The following is a 21,714-nucleotide window of genomic DNA, read 5'->3' as shown; positions in this document are numbered from 1 at the left end:
TACGGCCAAATTCTCTAAAATGACGTTGGAGGCAGCTTATGGTAGAGCATTGAACATTAAATTATCTGGCAACAGCTCTGATGGACATTCCTGCAGTCAGTATGCCAATTGCACGCTCCCTAAAAACGTGAAGGATCTGTGGGATTAGGCCTTGTCCATCTTGCACATGGACTACCCTACAGCCTACCCTATACCCTACACAGGACTACCCTACAGCCTACCCTATACCCTACACTGGACTACCTTACAGCCTATGTTCTGTTCAGTTTGAGAAGGAGAGCACGAAGAGGAGATGGAGATCAACTTTGATAGGTCACCTTTGATAGCTTGCTAATACTATAATTGATTTTTATTAAAAACAATATGTTTCTTGCCATGATTAACCTCACAATAAGCCAGATTCGAGTAACTGACATTGTGGTTCTGAAACTTCAAGCAGCAGTTGCGGCACAATCAATCAGAAATGGACAACTCATGGTGCCTCATGGTTCCGTGTCAGTGAAGCGCTGTTAAGTTAAAACCAAGACTCGAATTGAGGGGATATGAGAGGGTAGGATATACCACAGGCCTGCTTTTTTAAAAGAACATTACAAAAAGCACAGGCTTGTATAGAAAGTGAAAAGCTTTCAGTACAATAGAAGATGTTAAAACCCAGACAGCTGAAGATTTTTAAGAAAATAAAATGGATCCGATTATATAAAATGATCTAAACAGCGCTTTGGTCCACAATGCTTTATGCTAGAAACAAGCTGTAAAATACCCAAGAACGACGTGAACTCCGATGCAAATTAGGATATCAGTTTTGTTTCTTTGACATTCAGAGGCAAAGCTACAACCTTCTATAGCCGAGGAGATAAAATGTTTTACTTTGCTTGGGAAATAATCTAATACTGCCACTATCAATTGATTAAGCTTTTCACTTTCTGTACAATAGAAGATGTTAAAACCCAGACAGCTTTAAGGGAAACACTTGTGACCTTCTCTCGTTGGGTTAAGCCATGGAAGAAGAGTAACCAGTAGTTAAAGCTTACACTTTTCTGCATCTCTATCTGGGCCTACTCTGTTTGGCGTGGAAAGGTAGGCCTAACTTTTGAATGTACCATGCTCAGATTTCTAATGACGGCTCAGAATATTTGCACCCCCCCCCCCCCCCCCCTTTACCCTGCTGCTACTCTGTTTATTATCTATGCATAGTCACTTTAACTCTACCGACTGTACATGTACATGTTACCTCAATTACCTCGACTAACCGATGCCCCCGCACATTGAGTCTGTACTGGTACCCCTGTATATAGGCTCGCTATTGTTATTTTACTGCTGCTCTAGAGCTAGGCTCCTTTTTTTCAAATTCAGCCTGACTGAAGTGCCCAAAGTAAACTGCCTGTTCCACAGACCCTGAAGCCAGGATATGCATATAATTTGTACCATTTGAAAGAAAACACTTTGAAGTTTGTAGAAAAGTTAAAATAATGTAGGAGACTATAACACAATAGATATAGTAGGAGAAAATTCAAAGAAAAACCAAACGGGAATTGTTTTATTTTGAGAGACCATGCTCTTACAAAGGAAAGTATAGGGGCATTCTGAATTCTAGCTCCCAGGATGCAATTCCTATGGCTTCCACGGGGTGTCAGCAGTCTATGTTCAAGGTTTCAGACTTGTAACTTCCAAAACGAATAAGAAATATTTTCGTACAAGAACACAGTCTTGGAAATTCGTGTTTGGGCGAGCAATGAAGACAAGACGCACCTGCTAAAATTGGTTTCCTATTGAACATGCTTCTTTCCGTAAGAAATATTATATTTTAATTACAGGTATCTGAGGAGTAAATAGAAATGTATTTTGACTTGTTGAAACAAAGTTTAGCGAATGATTTTTGGATTCCTTTCTCTCCATGTTGAACGAATGGTTTACTCAAATTGATGGCGCCAACTAAACATACTTTTTGGGATATAAAGAAGGATTTTATCTAACAAAACAACAATACATGTTATAGCTGGGACCCTTTGGATGACAAATCAGAGGAAGATTTTCAAAAAAGTAAGTGAATATTCAATCGCTATTAGTGAATTTATAAAACCTGTGCCGGTGGAAAAATATTTTGATGTGGGGCGCCGTCCTCAAACAATCGCATGGGATGTTTTCGCTGTAATGGCTACTGTAAACCGGACAGTGCAGTTAGATTAACATGAATTTAAGCCTTCAACCGATATAAGACCTAAATGTTTAATATCCATCATGTGTATAATTATTTATTTGAATTGAATGCCCTCCTGTTTCACCGGAAGTTGTCCAGCTAGCGGGACGTCAAGCCCAAACAGGTTTTTAATTACTTGTTACTTCTATTTTTTACTTAACACTTATTTTTCTTAAAACTACATTGTTGGTTACGCGCTTGTAAGTAATCATTTCACTGTAAGGTCTAGGACGAAGAACAGTTTGTAAGACTGCATATTTAAGGCTCTGGTCTGTACAAGAAGAGAGGGTAAATGGTAGACATGTTCTCTGCTATCCCCTTTATGTTTGAATTATTATTTTTTGGGGTATAGGGGAGGGTCACTCTTTATTTTCAAGTGTTCAGGGAGGGTTGAGGTAAATATATATTTTGCTGAAGAGAGGACCAACCATTTTCATTTCAGAGAGGTTAAATTTTCTCAAATGTTCTCAATTACAAAGAAATATCCCTTACGTTAGCTAACTTTCTCGTCACTTTCCCTTCCCCTATCGTGTTGAACTATTGGGTTTGGTGTTACTAGTTAAAATTAGAGGATAAGTTGTTCAACTCTAACGGTAAACAACTTGATCAAGCCTATAAATATGCAAAACTGTTAACAAAACAATTGCACATTAATAAGGGTAGTTGTGGCTTCAGCAACTTGAACCAGAACTGACATTCGAGCAGTGAGGTTAATTTCTCCCCCCCCCCCCCCCCTTGTCTGTGCAGGACATCCCACCCATCCCACCCTGACATCCAGACAGATGTAAATAACTTGGAAGCCTCCCAGGCACCATGATAATCACCATATCCCAGGATTTTATTCGGGAGTGTGCAACATCACAGTGTTAGACACATACTGCACTGTTAAACCTAGAAACATAAGCATTTCGCTGCACCTGCTATGACATCTGCTAATAAACGTTGATTTGATTTGAGATGGAAATAGATTCACCCATGTTATTGCTAATCGTGCAGATTTGTCAGCTCATTGTCATTTATGAAGCTCATTCCGAAATACAGACGTGATTCCTGTCCCATGGGATTGCACCGTGTGGAAGTCTTTAATTTAGAGTTTGATGGGGCGTTAGTGAAGGGCTGGAATAAAAACCTGCAAACTCCAGTACTGTGTATAGAAAAAAACATACTGAACAAGCTTATGTTGGAAATGAATCTAATTGAGATGTCCCTCACTTTGGAATGCCTTGTTTTGTACAGTGGACTGTGTTTTAATAAGAACTCATGCACAGATACAGGAAAACCAATACAAATGTTCACATTTGTTCTGAAATTAAGTGTTGATGCCTGTACATTTTTCTGGTATTGAGGCTTGGGCATCTAGTGGATACAGTTCTGTCTAATCCCTTACAAAAAGAGAGGAAGGCATCAATACAATACTATTACAATGCTGTATTTATTTTACTGAATAGATATTCCTGTCTGATATGCACTTATATTATTATATTGGACATGTTATCCTTTGTCGCGTGCCAGTGTTTGTTGTGTATGCAGTGCATTTACCTTACATTGGGATGAAGAAGATTAGACCTTCAAATCTAGTTAGATTGCATCACATCACTGTAGTGATCAATTAATATCAAAGTATGTTATCTTGAACATCAGTGTCATTTATCAATATGCACAGGTGTGATAGTTATATGAATTAATCACAATGCAAACCTAGTCGTTAGAAGAAAAAACATGAGCTATTCTGGCTATTAATAATTCATAAACATTCAGTATAATAGCTTTTTTTCCCTCAAAAGTATTGTAGCTCGTATCTTGCATGCAAGCATACCTGTCATATTTCCAGCAGAAGATCAAGCAATATGTGAAAGGAGGCTCTACACCGTTGAATAATTGTACTAGTCGGTGTCAATTTAATTCATTAACAGGCGCTGAGGAGATCGATTCTTCTACTTGTTTACTTGTTATTCGTGTCAGATATTTCCATTTTGGGATAGCTGTTCAGTGAATTGCTAGCACTAGTTGCTCACTCTGCTACAGTGGCTACAAAGTAAACAAACAAACGTCTTGTAAACAAACAAACGTCACTCACTCAGGGGAACACAGTTTCATGTGAAGCTGCCAGGTAGGCAGCAGGCAGCTGCATTTGGATTGGGATACAGCCAAAAATAATTTGCATATCCCTCCCTGGCAAGGGTGGAGCCACTGGGCAGCAGCATGCAATGCTGCTCAGAAAAATAGGAAAAGTGTGATGTACTTAAATTACAGATTTCTCAAGGTAGGAATATCCCAAAAATATGGTCAATGGCTCATTCGAGAGAACACGACCTCCCGTGTTATGACCTTGACCAGTATTGAAATCTGACATGTACGGTAGACATTTTATGAATCTAAAAGTCATCTTCCTATTAACTTCTAGAGTAGTCAGAGCGCCTTTCTCACAATGCTAAGTCTTACCGGCTGTATTTCTGCCAGTGTGAAGGGCAAGAGCTCATGATACACATGAAAACATTAAATGACCCTGGGAATCGATAGAACATCGCTCAGAGATGCCCAAAAACGATATAACATTCAAAATGTGTTAATCTTTCCTTTAATCTCAGAGGGCTAATGCAGTGGGCTTTAGATCAATGGGCTAACATGGTCTTGAGCCAACAAGCAAGCCGGCCAGCAGGTACAGTACAAGTCAGTCCTCTGACTCTAGCATATTGGAGCTGGCAGAATACAATATGCGTTTCATACACAGTGGAGCATCTTGAAAAACCACACAAAGGCAGTAGACAGTGGGGGCGTTTTGCAATAAAACAAAAGGTAATGTATTCTGCTTCAAAGCTTTTATTCACCCCTGACTCTCAGGTCTGTCACTGCAGTTTAACCCTCGCTAATCTTCCTTCAGTCCTCCGTCAACTCCTGTTATAAACACATATCAACATAATTATACCATAGATGTCTGGTGATTCACGACTATGCATTTATTCACTTTGATATGCAAATGAATATCACATTTCCTTGAAATGAGGAAACAGACTCGAGTAAATCGTTTTGACTTCCCTTCTGAACTTCTCCTTTGTTTCTATTTCACTCAACAACTCTCATGATATTCTCCCCTTTTTTCACTTCCCAATAGCATTTCCTATCTGTTTGTCCTGAAAGGAAATGTAAAGCCCCCGAGGTGTCTTTGAGGTACACACGTATAACACTAATTGGTCTTTTGACTGCATTTGCTCTCTATAATGACACTATCTCAGTGTGTCTGTCTGTGTCAAGTGTACGTAAGCTGTAAGACAGCTCTTATAGTCAAAGCTGAGCATTAATGGTCTGAAATAACAGTCAATTTGATCAGGTCAGGATTGGAATGGACGGGCTGTCTTTGTTCTCTGTCTGATGCCTTCAAGCAACCCCAAAGCACTGGCTGAAAGATTGGTCCATTAAAGGAACTGAAATATACATTTTTTTTAGCTTTGTCATTTAAATCATCTCTTGGTGAAAAGCTCTGAAAAGAAAAGAGGGGGAAATAAAAGAGCAAAAACTAATTTATGTCTCGAGGAGTCAGAGATGACCTTTTTGTAAAAGAGTTGCCACTGAGGAGAATATTTCATATTATGGAGAATTGGAGCTTAGTGAAACATCCCACTCAGTCAAGTTTAATTTCAGACTGTGTAAGCGTAACTATTGTCTCATTTGAAATGCAAAAGGGACAGCACAGTTTTGTTGCAGTTTGTTTCTCATAAGCCCAATGTTATGCAATGACGCTCATTCAATTTATACGTTTTTCATAGTCAATTCCGGGATGCATGTGGCAGAAGATTTTAAGGCCATATCATCTCTTTGCCCCTTCTCACAGAAGTTGTATGGTTGTGTTTGTATAGTATGCATGTTCTTGACCCAACAAGCTTTCACGGTCTCATTGCGGAATTAGACGTTCATCCACGTTTCCAAACGTCAAATTTTGAAGTTGTTCCTATCTTCAAATTTAGGACTGTTTTTTTTTGCTGCTCCTGCTGCTCTGTATCATTCCATTGAGTACCACAGTGTGAGCCATAATACCTGGAAATGATTCCATGTTGTTATTGTTGCAATTAATAATTCCATCTTGGATTTTAGAACTACTTCATATAAGGTCTGTGTTTCGTGTGGGTTTACCCCGGCGAGACGTTTTAATTACCGCCCAAAATTTGTCTCGGACAAGGTAACTTTTATCAATAATTTAAGTCAATTGAGGTGAATATATTGATCAAACTCAGCTCCTTTGAGAGAGAATAACACAGCTATCAAATCGTCACGCCAAGGTAAGTCTACACCAAACACACAATTAATGTGAAAAATGAATTGCAGATTATGGGTATTATGACGTGTCTACTGTGGCGGACTATTTCTCGAAGCATAAAATGTTGAAGTTAGCGGTTACATTTAGGCACTCATTCTGAATGATTTAAAAAACTTTTTCAGGATTGGTGGGTCTCCTGCGGGACGGTTGAGCTAATGTAGGCTAATGCGATTAGCTAGGAGGTTGTAAGTAACAAGAACATTTTCCAGGACATCGAGATATCTGATATTGGCAGAAAGCTTAAATTCTTGTTAATCTAACTGCACTGCCCAATTTACAGTAGCTATTACAGTGAAATAATACCATGCTATTGTTTGAGGAGAGTGCACAGTTTTGAACATGAAAAATGATTAATAAACAAATTAGGCACATTTGGGCAGTCTTGATACAACGTTTTGAACTGAAATGCAATGGTTCCTTGGATCATTCTAAAACTTTGCACATACACATACAAAATCGAAGTTGTGCCTGGGCTGGAATAATACATAATGGCCTTTCTCTTGCATTTCAAATATGTTTTTTTTCTCTTTGTATTATCTTTTATCAGATCTAATGTGTTATATTCTCCTACATTCTTTTAATATCCTCACAAACTTCAAAGTGTTTCCTTTCAAATGGTACCAAGAATATGCATATCCTTGCTTCAGGGCCTGAGCTACAGTCAGTTACATTTGGGTATGTCATTTTAGGTAAAAATCTAAAAGAAATGGGCCAATCCTTAAGAGGTTTTAAGGTTAGGATTAAGTTTAGGATAGGGTTAAAACCAAAAAGAAATAACCTGTGTCCACGACTGGGATTAAATACACAACCTTTTGATCCACAGTCATGGGATTATGTCATGGGATTATGCCCATCCACCACCCCGGTCCAGCCTACTCGATAGTAATGGCGCTCACTGTTGCCCCCTAGTGGCCGGTTTGAAGGCATTTCCCAATGTCCTCAGGACATAGATACTGTAGATGTCCAATTTCAATCAATCTTGATGTGCATGACCTTGGCAGAGCATATTCTTTATGGACTCATTGCATGTAGGCTATCCACCTTGAAGGAACAATATGATGTCACATGACTTGACTAGGAATGGAAAGGGCTTTCTCATATTGTACATTCCCTTGACTTGAACATTCCCTTAGAGATTCGTATACCACATATCGATTTCATGACTTGCGGATCTTTCCACAAACACTACATCCACGAGAATTCAAAGTTCAAGTTCTACATTGTTTATGAGTTGGATAAATCAGTAACAGTAAAAGTTAAGACAACAACACATTTGACAACTCAATCAAATGCAAAACTAGATGATGAAATGACATCTGTGCCTAGTGGGTAGGATCTGTCTCCTATATAGTGTACTGTCTCACTGTCAACCATCTCTGTCAATTAGAAGACATTTCGAAAAAAGCCCATGTTCATATATAAATTAAACCAATGAACCGTGATATTGCACTCATCTACTGTAATTCAATCTACTCATACTTGAATACAATACAGGATATTTGCAATAGAGCCTGTGCATGGTCAGAACGCATGATAGCTGATAGTTCAAGTCAGTCACGCATCAGTGGGACTCCCTCGTGGTAACTGTTCAAACTCATGCGGAAGACTACTTATTTCTCACATACAGTGCTTATCATGAGTAGTCACCCCTCTTGGATTTCTTCAAATGTTATGTTATAAAGTGGGGTTAACATGGATTTCATTGTAATTTTTGTCAATACTCTTTAATGTCAAAGTGGAAGAACAATTCCATTTTTTTTTTAAGATTCATGAAAAATAAAACACTAATATATATTGATTAGATTAGTATTCAAATCCTTTAATCATTGTGAAAAACACCTTTGGCACCAATTAAAGCTGTGAATATTCTTGGGTAAGTCTCTAAGAACATTGCACACCTGGATTGTGCAATATTTGCCAATTATTCTTTAAAAAATTCTTCAATCTCTGTCAAGGTGTTGGGGAGCATAGCTAGACAGCATTTTCAAGTGTTGCAATATATTTTCAAGCTGATTTGAGTCAAAACTGTAACTTGGCCACTGAAGAACATTCACTGTGTTCTTGGTAAGCAACTCCAGTGTACAGTATATTTGGCCTTGTGTTGTAGTTTATTGTCCTGCTAAAAAGGTGAATTCCTCTCCCAGTGTCTGTTGTAAAGCAGACTGAAGCAGGTTTTCGCCTGCGCTTAGCTTCATCCTGTTTCTTTTTATCCTGAAAACCCCCCAAGTCTTTGTCGATGTTAAGCATACCCATACCATGATGCAGCCACCACCATGCTTGAAAATAAGAAGGCAGTTAAACAATGGCTTGTTTTGCAGCATTACTTCAGTGCCTTGTTGCATACAGGATGCATGTTTAGGAATATTTTTTTAGGTCATTGTTGTGGAGTCACTACAATGTTGTTGATCCATCCTCATCTTTCTCCCATGACAGCCATTGAACTCTGTAGCGGTTTTAAAATCACCAATGGACTCATGGTGAGATCCCTGAGCAGTTTCCTTCCTGTCCTGCAGCCAGGTAAAGAAGGATAACTGTATATTTGACGTGTCTGGGTGGTTTAATACATCAATATATCATATTACAAATTAAATACATTTTTATTTTCACATCATTTGTAAACAACAGGTGTAGACTAACAGTGAAATGCTTACTTACAGGTCATTCTCCACCAATGCAGAGTGAAAGATAAAGATACAAAAAAAAAATTAAAAACGAAAGTGAAACTAGGAATAAATACACAGTGAATAAGGAATAACAATAATTAGTAAAAAATAACATGGCTTTATACAGGGAGCAACAGTACCGAGTCGTTGCGCAGGAGGGGTATGAGGTAATTGAGGCAGCTATGTACACAGGGGTAAAGGGGTAAAGTGACCAGGCAACAGGATAGATAAGACTGCAGCAGCAGCGTGGTGAGTGTGAACGTGTGTGTGTGTGTGTGCGTTTCAAGTTTTAAGTACAGTGAAATGCCTTTCTTGCAAGCTCTAACCCCAACCCCAATGCAGTAATCAATAACAATGTAGTAATCAATAACAATGTAGTAATCAATAACAATGTAATACCAAATATAACAGGGTAGAACAAAAACACAGAAGATGTAAATAAACATACTATAGAAAGTTCAGTTCCAGTACCATTTTTACAATGTGCAGGACTACTGGATCGATAGAGGTCGATATGTATGTAAGGTGACTAGGCATCAGGATGATTGTGTGTAGTGTGTGGGTGTGTGTATGTGTTGGGGTGTTAGTGTAAGTATGTATGAGTGTGTGGGTAGTGTCCAGTGTGTGTACATAGAATCAGTACAAGAGAATTAGTCCAAAAAAGGGTCTATGCAGGTAGTCCGGGTAGCATTCTTGGGGCTAGAAGCTGTTCAGGGTCCTGTTTGGTTCCATACGTGGTTCACTGGTACCGCTAGGGTGGCTGGAGTCTTTGACAATTTTCTTGGGCCTTCATCTGCTTTGCAGTTGCTGTACCAAGCGGTGATGCAGCCAGTCTAGATCAGATCAAATCAAATGTATTTACTGTATATAGCCCTTCGTACATCAGCTGATATCTCAAAGTGCTGTACAGAAACCCAGCCTAAAACCCCAAACAGCAAGCAATGCAGGTGTTCAAGCACGTTGGATAGTAAAAACTCCCTAGAAAGGCCAAAACCTAGGAAGAAACCTAGAGAGGAACCAGGCTATGAGGGGTGGCCAGTCCTCTTCTGGATGTGCCGGGTGAAGAGTATAACAGAACATGGCCAAGATGTTCAAATGTTCATAAATGACCAGCATGGTCAAATAATAGGTCTGGGACAAGTAGCACGTCCGGTGAACAGGTCAGGATTCCATAGCCGCAGGCAGAACAGTTGAAACTGGAGCAGCAGCACGGCCAGGTGGACTGGGGACAGCAAGGAGTCATCATGCCAGGCAGTCCTGAGTCATGGTCCTAGGGCTCAGGTCCTTCGAGAGAGAGAAAGAAAGAGAGCAAGAGAGAATTAGAGAGAGCATACTTAATTCACACAGGAAACCAGATAAGACAGGAGAAGTACTCCAGATATAACAAACTGACCCTAGCCCCCTGTCACAGCCTCTCTGCAGTGCAGGGGCGGTTCCTTCTGCAGGCAGAGGAGGGTCGTTAGTGATTGGAGTCACCTGGGCTCAGGGTATTTAAACTGCTTCACTAATCACTCTCTCTCTCTCTCACTCTCTCTGCTCCTCCAGGTATGATCCTGTTTTGTTTATTCCTTTGTAGTTTTGCATAGTTTTCACTCAGTCATTCACACACACAGATTCACACATCCCTGCACTTTACATAAACCTTACATTATGATACTTTCACACCTCATTCCTTTTTCTTTGTTTAAAGTTAATAGTTTTGGTTTACAACCTTTTTGATTGGCCTATACCTGTTGTTCGTGTCCCCTCATTTTTGCCACTCGCTATGAGCCGGCCTGTGACACCTCCCAACACAAACTACTGCAGCATAAATACTGGAGGCTGAGGCAGGAGGGGTCAGTAGACACTGTGGCCCCATCCGATGTGGCCCCATCCGATGATACCCCCGAACAGGGCCAAACAGGAAATGATGCCCTCGATGTTGTAAGTTGTATAACTTTTTGAGGATCTGAGGGCCCAGCCGCTTGAGGGGAAAGAGGCACTGTCGTGCCCTTTTCATAACTGTGTGGGTGTGTGGGCCATGTTAATTCCTTAGCGATGTGGACACTGAAGATCTGAAGCTCTGAAGCTCCCGACCTGCTCCACTACTATTCCCTCCGTCTTGCTGACGTTGAGGAAGAGTTTGTTGTCCTGGCACTGCCAGGTCTCTGACCTCCTCCCTGACCACCGCAAATTTGATGATGGTGTTGGAGTGGTGTGCAGCCACGCAGTTGTGGGTGAAAAGGGAATACAGGAGGGGTCTAGGCACAACCACCTGAGAGGCCTCAGTGTTGATGGTCAGCTTTGCGGATGTGCTGCTGCCAACCCTGACTGTCTAGGGGCGTCCCGTCAGAAAGTCTAGGATCCAGTGGAAGAGGGAGATTGTCAGTCCCAGGGTCCTGAGCTTGGTGATGACCTCGGATGGGACTATGGTGTTGAACACTGAGCTGTAGTCAATGATCATCATTCTTATATAGGTATTCCTTTTGTCCAGGTGGGAAATGGCATTGTGGAGTGCAATAGACATTGCATCATCTGTGGATCTGTTTGGGCAGTATGCAAAATGGAGTGGGTCCAGGGTGTGTGGGATGATGGTGTTGATGTGAGCCATGGCCAGCCTTTCAAAGCATTTCATGGCTGTCATGGCTAAAGATATAAGTGCTGCTGGCCGAAAGGGATTTAGGAAGGTTGCCTTGGCGTTCTTGGGCACAGGGACTATAGTGGCCTGCTTGAAAGAAGTTGGTATCACAGACCGGGTCAGGGATATATCGAAAATATCAGCTGGTCAACACATGCTGTGCCTTTGCGTCATGGTACTCCGCCTGGCCCGTGGCTTTGCACATTTTAAACTGTTTAAAGGTCTTACCCACATCGGCTACAGAGAGTGAGAACACACAGTAGTCCGAAACAGCTAGTGCTCTCAGGCATGGTTCAGTGTTGCTTGCCTCAAAGCGAGCGTTGAAGCCATTTAGGCTCGCATCACCAGGCAGGTTGTGGCTGGATTCTCCCTTGTAATCAGTAATAGTTTGCAAGCCCTGCCACATCAAATCAAATCAAATGTTACTGATCACATACACATCGTTAGCCTCTCTTGGGTAGAGGGCAGTATTTTGAAGTTTGGATGACAAACATGCCCAAAGTAAGCTGCCTGTTACTCAGGCCCAGAAGCTAGGATATACATATGCATCCTAGTATTGGATAGAAAACACTCTAAAGTTTCCAGAACTGATATGGCAGGTGAAAGCCTGAGGAAAATTGATCCAGGAAGTGGGATTTTTTGATGTTGGTAGTTTACAATTGAATGCCTATAGAGTCTATAAATGGTTAGGACCCAGATTGCAGTTCCTATGGCTTCCACTAGATGTCAACAAGTGCAGTCTTAGTTCCAGCATCGGTTTGTGGTGGTAAATAGACAGCTACGAAAAATATAGATGAAAACTGTATTGCTAAATAGTATGGTCGGCAGCTTATCATGAGGTAACATAGGTGAGAAAAAACTCTAACTTTAGAGATTGCGCATTAGCTGTTGTTAACAAAGAGAGATCCCCATCCCCTCTTCTTCTTACCCGAGTCTGCCACCTGGTCTTGATGATGCATAGAAAAACTATCAAGATGTACATATTATCCATTCCCCATTCAGCCACACCTTTGAGAAAGACAGGAATTTACAATGTTTCATGTCCCTTTGATAGGATAGTCTCAAACGGAGCTCGAGTTCTTCAGTGACTGCACATTTGCAAATAGAACAGAGGGCAATGGCGGTCTATTTGCTCACCAACATAGTCTCCTCAGGCTACAGGCTCCTGCCTTACGTTGTTCATGGTGCTAGCCCTGCTTGTTTTATTTGCAAGCAACTTGTTCGCCAATGACAGTGAAGTGAAGAAATTGTCCATTGTGTCATTTCTCCCCTTGCAAAATGTTACGTGCCTCCTAAGAGGAGGGAGGTGCAGGAGTCAGGAGTCAGGAGGAGGAGAGCAAGGAAGTCCCAGTAGCACAATAGTTTCTTAGAAGTCCCAACTCAACAACAACAGGTGGAGGAACATGCCCAAACGAAGTCGCCACACACAGGGAATAAATGCAACACACGGAGGAGAAACCCCTACCCCTAATTACAGTCCAAAACGGTACAACGACCGTGAGAAAGAAAAACCTGTGGCGCAAACACGCACCCCTAACAGAGCAACAACAGCAAATAATCCCGCACAAAGTATAGCAGGCAGCAGAGCTTAATAAACCCACCGAAATTAACTAACAGGACACAGGTGTAAAGAAAAAACAGACAGACACAAACGAAAAGGAAAAATGGATCGGTGGAAGCGAGGAGGCCGGCGACTACGACCGCCGAGCACCGCCAGAACAGGGAGAGGAGGCACCTTCAGTGGAAATTTTGACACAAACTTAAAAAACCTTTTGTGACTAGGGGGAAGTATTTTCATTTTTGGAAAAATAACGTTCCCGTAGTAAATGGGATATTTTGTCAGGACAAGATGCTAGAATATGCATATAATTGACAGCTTAGGATAGAAAACACTCTAAAGTTTCCAAAACTGTAAAAATATTGTCTGTCAGTATAATAGAACTGATGTAGCATGCGAAAGCCTGAGAAAAATCCAAACAGGAAGGGACTCTTATTTAGAAGGCTCTGCATTCCTATGCGTCCCTATTAAGCAGTGAATGGGCTATCAACCAGATTACTTTTTCTATGGCTTCCCTGATGTGTCTAGTGTCACAATTCATAGTTTCAGGCTTTTATTTTGAAAAATGAGTCTGAACGTCAACATTGCGTCAGTGGTCAGGTGAAGTCTCTCAGAGTGTTTGGTGCGTAAAGGACAAATGCGGCCATTGTTTCTCTCTATCCTACTAAGAACCCACCGGTCCCGGTTGATATATTATCGAATAGAAATTTGAAAAACACCTTGAGGATTGATTATAAACAACGTTTGCCATGTTTCTGTCGATATTATGGAGCTAATTTGGAATATTTTTCGCTGTTTTCGTGACTGCAATTTCCGGCAATTTCTCAGCCAAACGTGAAGAACAAATGGAGCTATTTCACCTACAAAAAAAAATATTTTTGGAAAAAAGGAACATTGGTTATCTAACTGGGAGTCTCGTGAGTGAAAACATCCGAAGCTCATCAAAGGTAAACGATTTAAGTTGATTGCTTTTCTGATTTCCGTGACCAAGTTACCTGCTGCTAGCTGGACAAAATCCTATGCTAGGCTATCGATAAACTTACATAAATGCTTGTCTAGCTTTGGCTGTAAAGCATATTTTGAAAATCTGAGATGACAGGGCGATTAACAAAAGGCTAAGCTGTGTCGCAATATGTTTCACTTGTGATTTTCATGAATAGGAATATTTTCTAGGAATATTTATGTCCGTTGCGTTATGCTAATTAGCGTCAGTCGACGATTACACTCCCTCATGCGGGATGGGGAGTCACTAAAGGTTCCACAAGTCTCATCTAGAAGAAAAAGAAATGCACACCTATTTAGGCGACGTGCTGGCTAGCGGAGTAGAAAACTTGGAAATAAAAGAGCCGCACACTCTAGGAGCTCAGATGGAAACATTTTATTACCAACAGCCAAGCTGTCTTCATCAGGGTATAATCACAAACACTGCGGGATGACTCGTTTATGTAGTGTCAAAAGACACAGGTGTCTGTAATCATGGCCAAGAGTGGCCTAATATCATTGGTTAATTATCAAATATTAAAATGTCATACAAAGAACAGCATACAAACAACAAATGGATAGCATACGATCATACATTTATTTGACTACACAAGCTTACAAACAATTACAATGGCAAAGTCACAAGAATGGCTTCAGATCAAAGTCTACGTTGAGACCGAAGGGCGCAAGGGTCTTTAAGTTAAAGATCCAGGCAACCTCTCGTTTTAACAATAAATTATCAAGGTCCACAAGTCTCATCACCAAATACTCGTGCACCTGCTGCGCAAACCAATCTTTTCCAAAATATTGAAAGCCATTTAGCATGTACAATTACACATGCTCTCACTGTGTAGCCTATTCAGAGTAAACCAGAGTAGACTGATATGAATGCTAGGATTCAGTGAACTGATATGCAGTACATACAGTTCTGAGATTAGAATTAGATTGGCCACTATGTTTTCACAGAAACTTCTCACAAACACAGTCTTCACAACTTCATGTCATCAGTGTGAGCAGTTTACTTTTGGATGCAGATTTTCAGACATTCACAGAAGTAACAAAAGCATAACACAATTCTCATCCATATCGAAAAATGTAGGCTACTTTAGTTCTAGCGGTAACAAGGAAAGAATGAGCTAATGCAAGCGGTCATATTTAGCTAACTCTTGGCTGACAAAAACCATAATATGAATGAGCTAATATCAATTACTATTTACAATGTATCACATCACAGGTGAGCTCACCAGTGATCAAAATAACTCTAAAACTCTTTCTAAAAGTTGAAAGTAATCTAACGGTGGGTGGAGTTTGTGCGAGCCGCCATTGCTTTTCCACATCAACCAAAGATAAGACGAGGTGACAAAATGAGTTGGGTCTGTTTGCAATACGCATGTTGAAGGGGGGGGTGTCGTCTACCATCATTCACTTCCAATCATTCACTTCTGGAAGTTTACTCAAAAAACGAGTGAACCATCCCTTCACTGCATTTTGTTATAACATATTTGGCCTGACAGACATTTATGTGAAACCCAGAATGTATCGAATGAACAAAAATGCTTCCACACAGATCCAGGACAGTAGGACGTGGAAACTTTGAATATGTGGAAATGGAAATGTGACTTTTGTACAAACTTTCCAGTTTTCCGTACTGCATGTGGTATATTGTGTTGTGTTTGTGTATTTGTATACTGACGTCACAAAATGAATTTCCATGTAAACGGACAAAAATGTATATCATATCGTATAGTTGGTAAATAGCTTAGCATTAGCTCATCATAATGCTAACCTTCAAAAAAGTATTTTACACACGTGTCCATTACAATCTATGCAAGAATTGAAATGTATGATTTGTCACCACTACTTGAAAACATGTTAATAAAACACAAAATAAATAATTACCACACAAACCCTTTCCTGATAGTGATTTACTGATACGAGTGGAGCGTGCCGCTGATATGATTTATAGCCACAGATGGTTTGTTTATGTTTCTACCATTGTGGCGAAGATGGAGTAGGCCAACAACAGGGGTGTAATCATTACTCCAAACAGTTGCGAAACATTCTGTTTTACAATGAAAACTAACATTTCAATTGAACAGGTTCAGCAAACAGGGAGGGACCTACCTAAATCTGTCCAAGAAAAAATAACATTTGGCAACTGTTTGGAGCAATGGTTACAGCCCAGCTCTATCTAGTAGTCATGTTGGGGACAACAGTTGTTGACAGCTGTAGCATTGAATGATCAGACCGGCAACTTCATTGTGTCAATGCTGAGCAATAAATTCTGGAGTCAAACTTTCTTCATTATGTTATCCAAAATATTTACTGGATACGCGTGCAACAAAAGTCCAACATACAGCTACAACGTCTTTGCATTTTGGTACACAAGAAGTACACGCTGCGTTTGCCGTGCAGCATTGTGTTGCAGAGGCAGTTGCAGTGCGTTCTGTGTGGTGCATATTTTGGATTTATCTAACATATTAATCAAATTGTATGCATAGACAGCTTGACATAAATGGTTGCAGAAGGTGAATGTTGAACTTTTGCTCAACACATCCAGATGACGCAGTTACCATTTTGCGCAATGTCGCTGTAGGTGTGATCGAGGCGTAACACAAACCCTTTACCTAATCTTAACCTAACCGACTACATGAATTCACCTAACCTGCTGCATTAGTTCTCCTAACCTGCCACGTTAATTCACCTAACCTGCCATGTTAAATATCCTACACATCACCCTGGTGTAACGGATCTTTTCGTCTGACGCCGAGTATGAAATATCGGACCAATGCGCAGCGTGGTATGTGTCCATGTTAATTTATTAACTGAACACACAAAACAAAATAATGAAGTGAATGGAAGAAACGAAACAGTTCTGCAAGGTGACGTACACTAAACAGAAAACAAACACCCACAAACAAGAGTGGGAAAACAGGCTACCTAAGTATGGTTCTCAATCAGAGACAACGATTGACAGCTGCCTCTGATTGGGAACCATACCAGGCCAAACACATAGAAATATAAACACAAGAACAAAACATAGAATGCCCCCCCCCAACTCACGCCCTGACCAACTTAAAATAGAAACATACAAAAGGTACTAAGGTCAGGACGTGACACCTGGACACTCACTCTGAGCCATTCAATGTTGTTGTTTATGTACGTAGCTAGTTGGCTAAACTGTAGGATTAGCAATGTCTTTAAAACAAAGACAACTCAAAAATGTGGTAAAAATCTGACAATGAGACTGAGTATGAAAGTGAGGAAACAGATTTTGACAGTGAAGTGCTGCCCCCCAACCTTTATTTCCATTGAGAACCCTGAATCTGAGGACTCCTTTACCACTGATGAAGTCCCAAGTCCCTCTGAAGATGCTGGTGGTGATGGAGGCAGAATAACAGTGGGTGAAGTGCAGGAGGTCTACAGTAGCTGGAAGGCCTCCAGCCATTTCACCCTTCCTGGCCCTGCTGTTGGCTTTAATGAGTCCCAGTCTAGAGTACAAAGCCTCTTGCCATCTCCCTCTGAGGCAGAGTGCATTAAACAGTTTCTGGCAGAGGAACTGGTGGGAGACATAGTGAAGGAGACCAATCGCAATGCCATGGAGCTAAAGGAGAAGAGAGAACCACGGGGAAGGTAGACCACCAGATGGGAGAGAGAAAGATCAAACCAGACTGTGTGCTTGACTATAGCCTCAAAATGGGGGCAGGTGGACATGATAAACAGCTTTGTGGAATATGCTCGGAAAACCACCTAGTGGTATAAGAAGATATTTCATCCAATAGATCGACACTGCTGCCTTTAATGGCCACATTACTGTACAAGGTTTTTTGCAATTGGACATACAGTTCACATACAAAAAGCATAGAGTTCCATTGTGCAATTACATTTGCAAAATCTCTCTCCACTCCCTCTCCCCCATTGGTGAGATGGTTACCTACCAAAAGTACAGAGAGAACCTCATGAGAGAGCTGCTGGATGAGCACCACACCCCTCGGTGTCCATCCACCGGGGGCTGTCCTGCTGCAGACAATCCTCTGCACTGCATTTACCGTATGAAGTCGGGGGGGGGTAGGTAGTTTAATTGGAGATGCTCAAATGTCTGCTTAATTGACCTGGGGAAACACTGGGGGAGTGCCTGGGCTCTCATCAAAGAGCGAAGTTTGTCCAGCTCATCTAATCCTCTGCTTCAATTAGCATAGCACGATTCAAGCATAAATTGTCCGCCAAAGGAAAATGGGCTAGTTCTATGTGAATTAATGAGGAGGCGGAACGCAGCTCTTTTCAAATTGTTATTAAAACATAAAACTGTTAGATTTTTTATTGACAAGTTGAAACAGTTTATAGATAACGAGCAGGCAGTGCCTTGGTTTGAGAGCAGGCGGGTTAACGGTCCTGTTACTTAACAATTACATTTTGGAATAGTAATCCACAGTTTCTATGCGACTAGTCATACTGTATACAATCCAAATCAGACAGCTGTGGTGAAAACAGGATGTTTCAGTACAATTTTATAAATTCCGACAGATAATTTGTTTGTCCGACATGGTGGGATGTTTTTGTGTCTATCAAATGAATTATGCGAGAAAGGGAAGTGGAAACGCCTTTATGCTAAAATATCGATATACTGTAGTAACCATCATATCGAAGTAAACTTTGAATCACGCAATGACATAGTGTGTGGTTCTCCAACCATGACTTTGGAAACCATTCAATTTAATAGGCTCCAGATGAAATAAGCTATGATGAACTTCACAGGGTGGTAAAAGTGCACGATGAGGTTGATGCTCCATTCCAACAAATATTGAGGGTCTTATTTTGGTGACATGCTCAAAAAACAGAAATACCTTATTTATACCTTGGGGAGGCAGGTAGCCTAGTGGTTAGAGCGTTGGACGAGTAACCGAGAGGTTGCAAGATCGAATCCCCGAGCTGACAAGGTAAAAATCTGTAGTTCTGCTCCTGAACAAAGTAGTTAACCCACTGTTCCTAGGCTGTCATGCCTAGTTTAATAAAGATACAATTACGTAAGTATTCAGACACTTTGCTATGAGACTTGAAAATTGCAGGTCAGAGCAAAAACCAAGCCATGAGTTTGAAGTAATTGTCAGTAGATCAGGGGCAGGGTACCAAAACATTTATGCATTATTGAAGGTCCCCAAGAACACAGTGCCCTCCCTAATTCTTAAATGGAAGAAGTTGGGGACCACTAAGACTTCCTAAAGCTGGCCTAGCCAAACTGAGCAATCGGGGGAGAAGGGCCTTGGTCAGGGAGGTGATCAAGAACCTGATGGTCACTCTGACATAGCTCTAGAGTTCATCTGTGGAGATGGGAGAACCTTCCAGAAGGACAACCATCTCCACCAATTAGGCCTTTATGGTAGAGTGGCCAGACGGAAGCCACTCCTAGGTAAACGGCACATGACAGCCCTCTTGTAATTTGCAAAAAGCACCTAAATACTCTCAGACTATGAGAAACAAGATTCTCTGGTCTGATAAAACCAAGATTGAACACATTGGCCTGAATGGCACATCTGGAGGAAAACTGGCACCATCCCTACGGTGAAGCATGGTGGTGGCATATCATGCTGTGGGGATGTTTTTCAGTGGCAGGGACTGGGACACTAGTCAGGATTGAGGCAAAGATGAACGGAGCAAAGTACAGAGAGATCATTGATGAAAACCTTCTCCAGAGCGCTCAGGACCTCAGACTGGGGCGACGGTTAAACTTTCCAACAGGACAACGACCCTAAGCACACAATCAAGACAACACAGGAGTGACTTCAGGAGAAGTCTCTGAATGTCCTTGAGTACCCAACCAGAGCTCAAACATCTATGAATAGACCTGAAAGTAGCTGTGATTAGGAGCACACTCTTAAAGGGAGTGATCCTAATCTCAGCTTGTTACCTGTATAAAAGACACCTGTCCACAGAAGCAATCAATCAGATTCCAAACTCTCCACCATGACCAAGACCCAAGGATGTCAGGGACAAGATTGTAGACCTACACAAGGCTGGAAAGGGCTTCAAGGCCATCGCCAAGCAGCTTGGTGAGAAGGTGACATAAGTTGGTGCGATTATTTGCAAATGGAAGAAACACAAAAGAACTGTCAATCTCCCTCAGCCTGGGGCTCATTGCAAGATCTCACCTGTGGAGTTGTAATGATCATAAGAACGGTGAGGAATCAGCCCAGGACTACACGGGGGGATCTTGTCAATGATCTCAAGGCAGCTGGGACCATAGTCACCAAGAAAATAATTGGTAACACACTACACTGTGAAGGACTGAAATCCTGCAGCGCTCGCAAGGTCCCCCTGCTCAAGAAAGCACATATACAGTGGGGCAAAAAAGTATTTAGTCAGCCACCAATTGTGCAATCTCTCCTACTTAAAAAGATGAGAGAGGCCTGTAATTTTCATCATAGGTAAACTTCAACTATGACAGACAAAATGAGGGAAAAAAATCCAGAAAATCACATTGTAGGATTTTTTATGAATTTATTTGCAAATTATGGTGGAAAATAAGTATTGCAAAATAATTACATTTTCTAATAATTGCGCCAACAGTTGTTGCCTTCTCACCAAGCTGCTTGCCTCCTGTCCTGTAGCCCATCCCAGCCTTTTGAATCTCACTGTGTGAGAAGCCTGCAAGTAAACAATACAATTTGATTTGACTGGATTTCATTTGTCGTCACCAGTGGGATCCAGGTGTCCAGGACTGGCCCTCGTTATCTGATATATTTTCCACACACATACTTTACAGTAATTCTGTAAATCATTTACAGTAATTCTCCACAAACCTTTTTCAAATGGACATGACATCCAATGTATCTTAAACAATACAAATTATATACAAAATAGGTCGCGAGAGGGAGTAGGCATGCCGCTTGCTTGACTCTGAAAAAGTGTCTTGCGTCTGACTGGTAGCTGTACTGTCTCTGGTCGGAAGAAGGGATTGTGTGGGCTGTGAGAGGAAAACGGCACTTGAACATGAACCGTCACTTGAACGTGTACGTGAATGGCAGGAGCACTGCTGCCGCTTGACAAAATGTCCTACCGCGGGACACCCCGTGAATGAGGCGATGGGGAAAAAAACAGTGAACTTTAGATTTGTATTTGGTAGTACGTCATCACGCACTGATTTGTAAGTGCACGATGAAACACACTACTGGTTTGGAAAATATTTTCTTTATGCAGATATTAGAATATTTGCATGAAAATCTGTTGCCAGTTGAATGGATACCTTGCTAGTAAGCGCATTCAGACATCACGTACATAAAAATCCTGGGGGGACCGTCAGAGATATTTGGAACTCACACGTGAAAAGGTTAAATAATCATGTGAGTGAGCCCATGTAACTTATGTCATTTGTTAAGCCAAATTTTACTC

The 21,714-nt window shown here is 41.1% G+C and overlaps 1 long non-coding RNA gene across 1 annotated transcript in view; it reads right to left on the bottom strand.

The window, feature by feature from the left end:
• Positions 1-10,352: 10,352 nt before the first annotated feature.
• Positions 10,353-21,714, bottom strand: part of LOC149981504 (uncharacterized) — a 205,070-nt gene continuing 193,708 nt past the window's right edge. The window contains exon 3 of the long non-coding RNA XR_016497760.1: positions 10,353-10,456. This is a non-coding gene — a long non-coding RNA (uncharacterized LOC149981504). The remainder of the gene's footprint in view (positions 10,457-21,714) is intronic.

Source organism: Oncorhynchus mykiss, chromosome 8 (genome assembly GCF_057628025.1).
Source record: "Oncorhynchus mykiss isolate SJ-2025 chromosome 8, ASM5762802v1, whole genome shotgun sequence".
Lineage (NCBI taxonomy): Eukaryota > Metazoa > Chordata > Actinopteri > Salmoniformes > Salmonidae > Oncorhynchus > Oncorhynchus mykiss.
The sequence above is the reverse complement of the archived record's forward strand: the minus strand, read 5'-3'. Positions and strand labels throughout refer to the sequence as shown.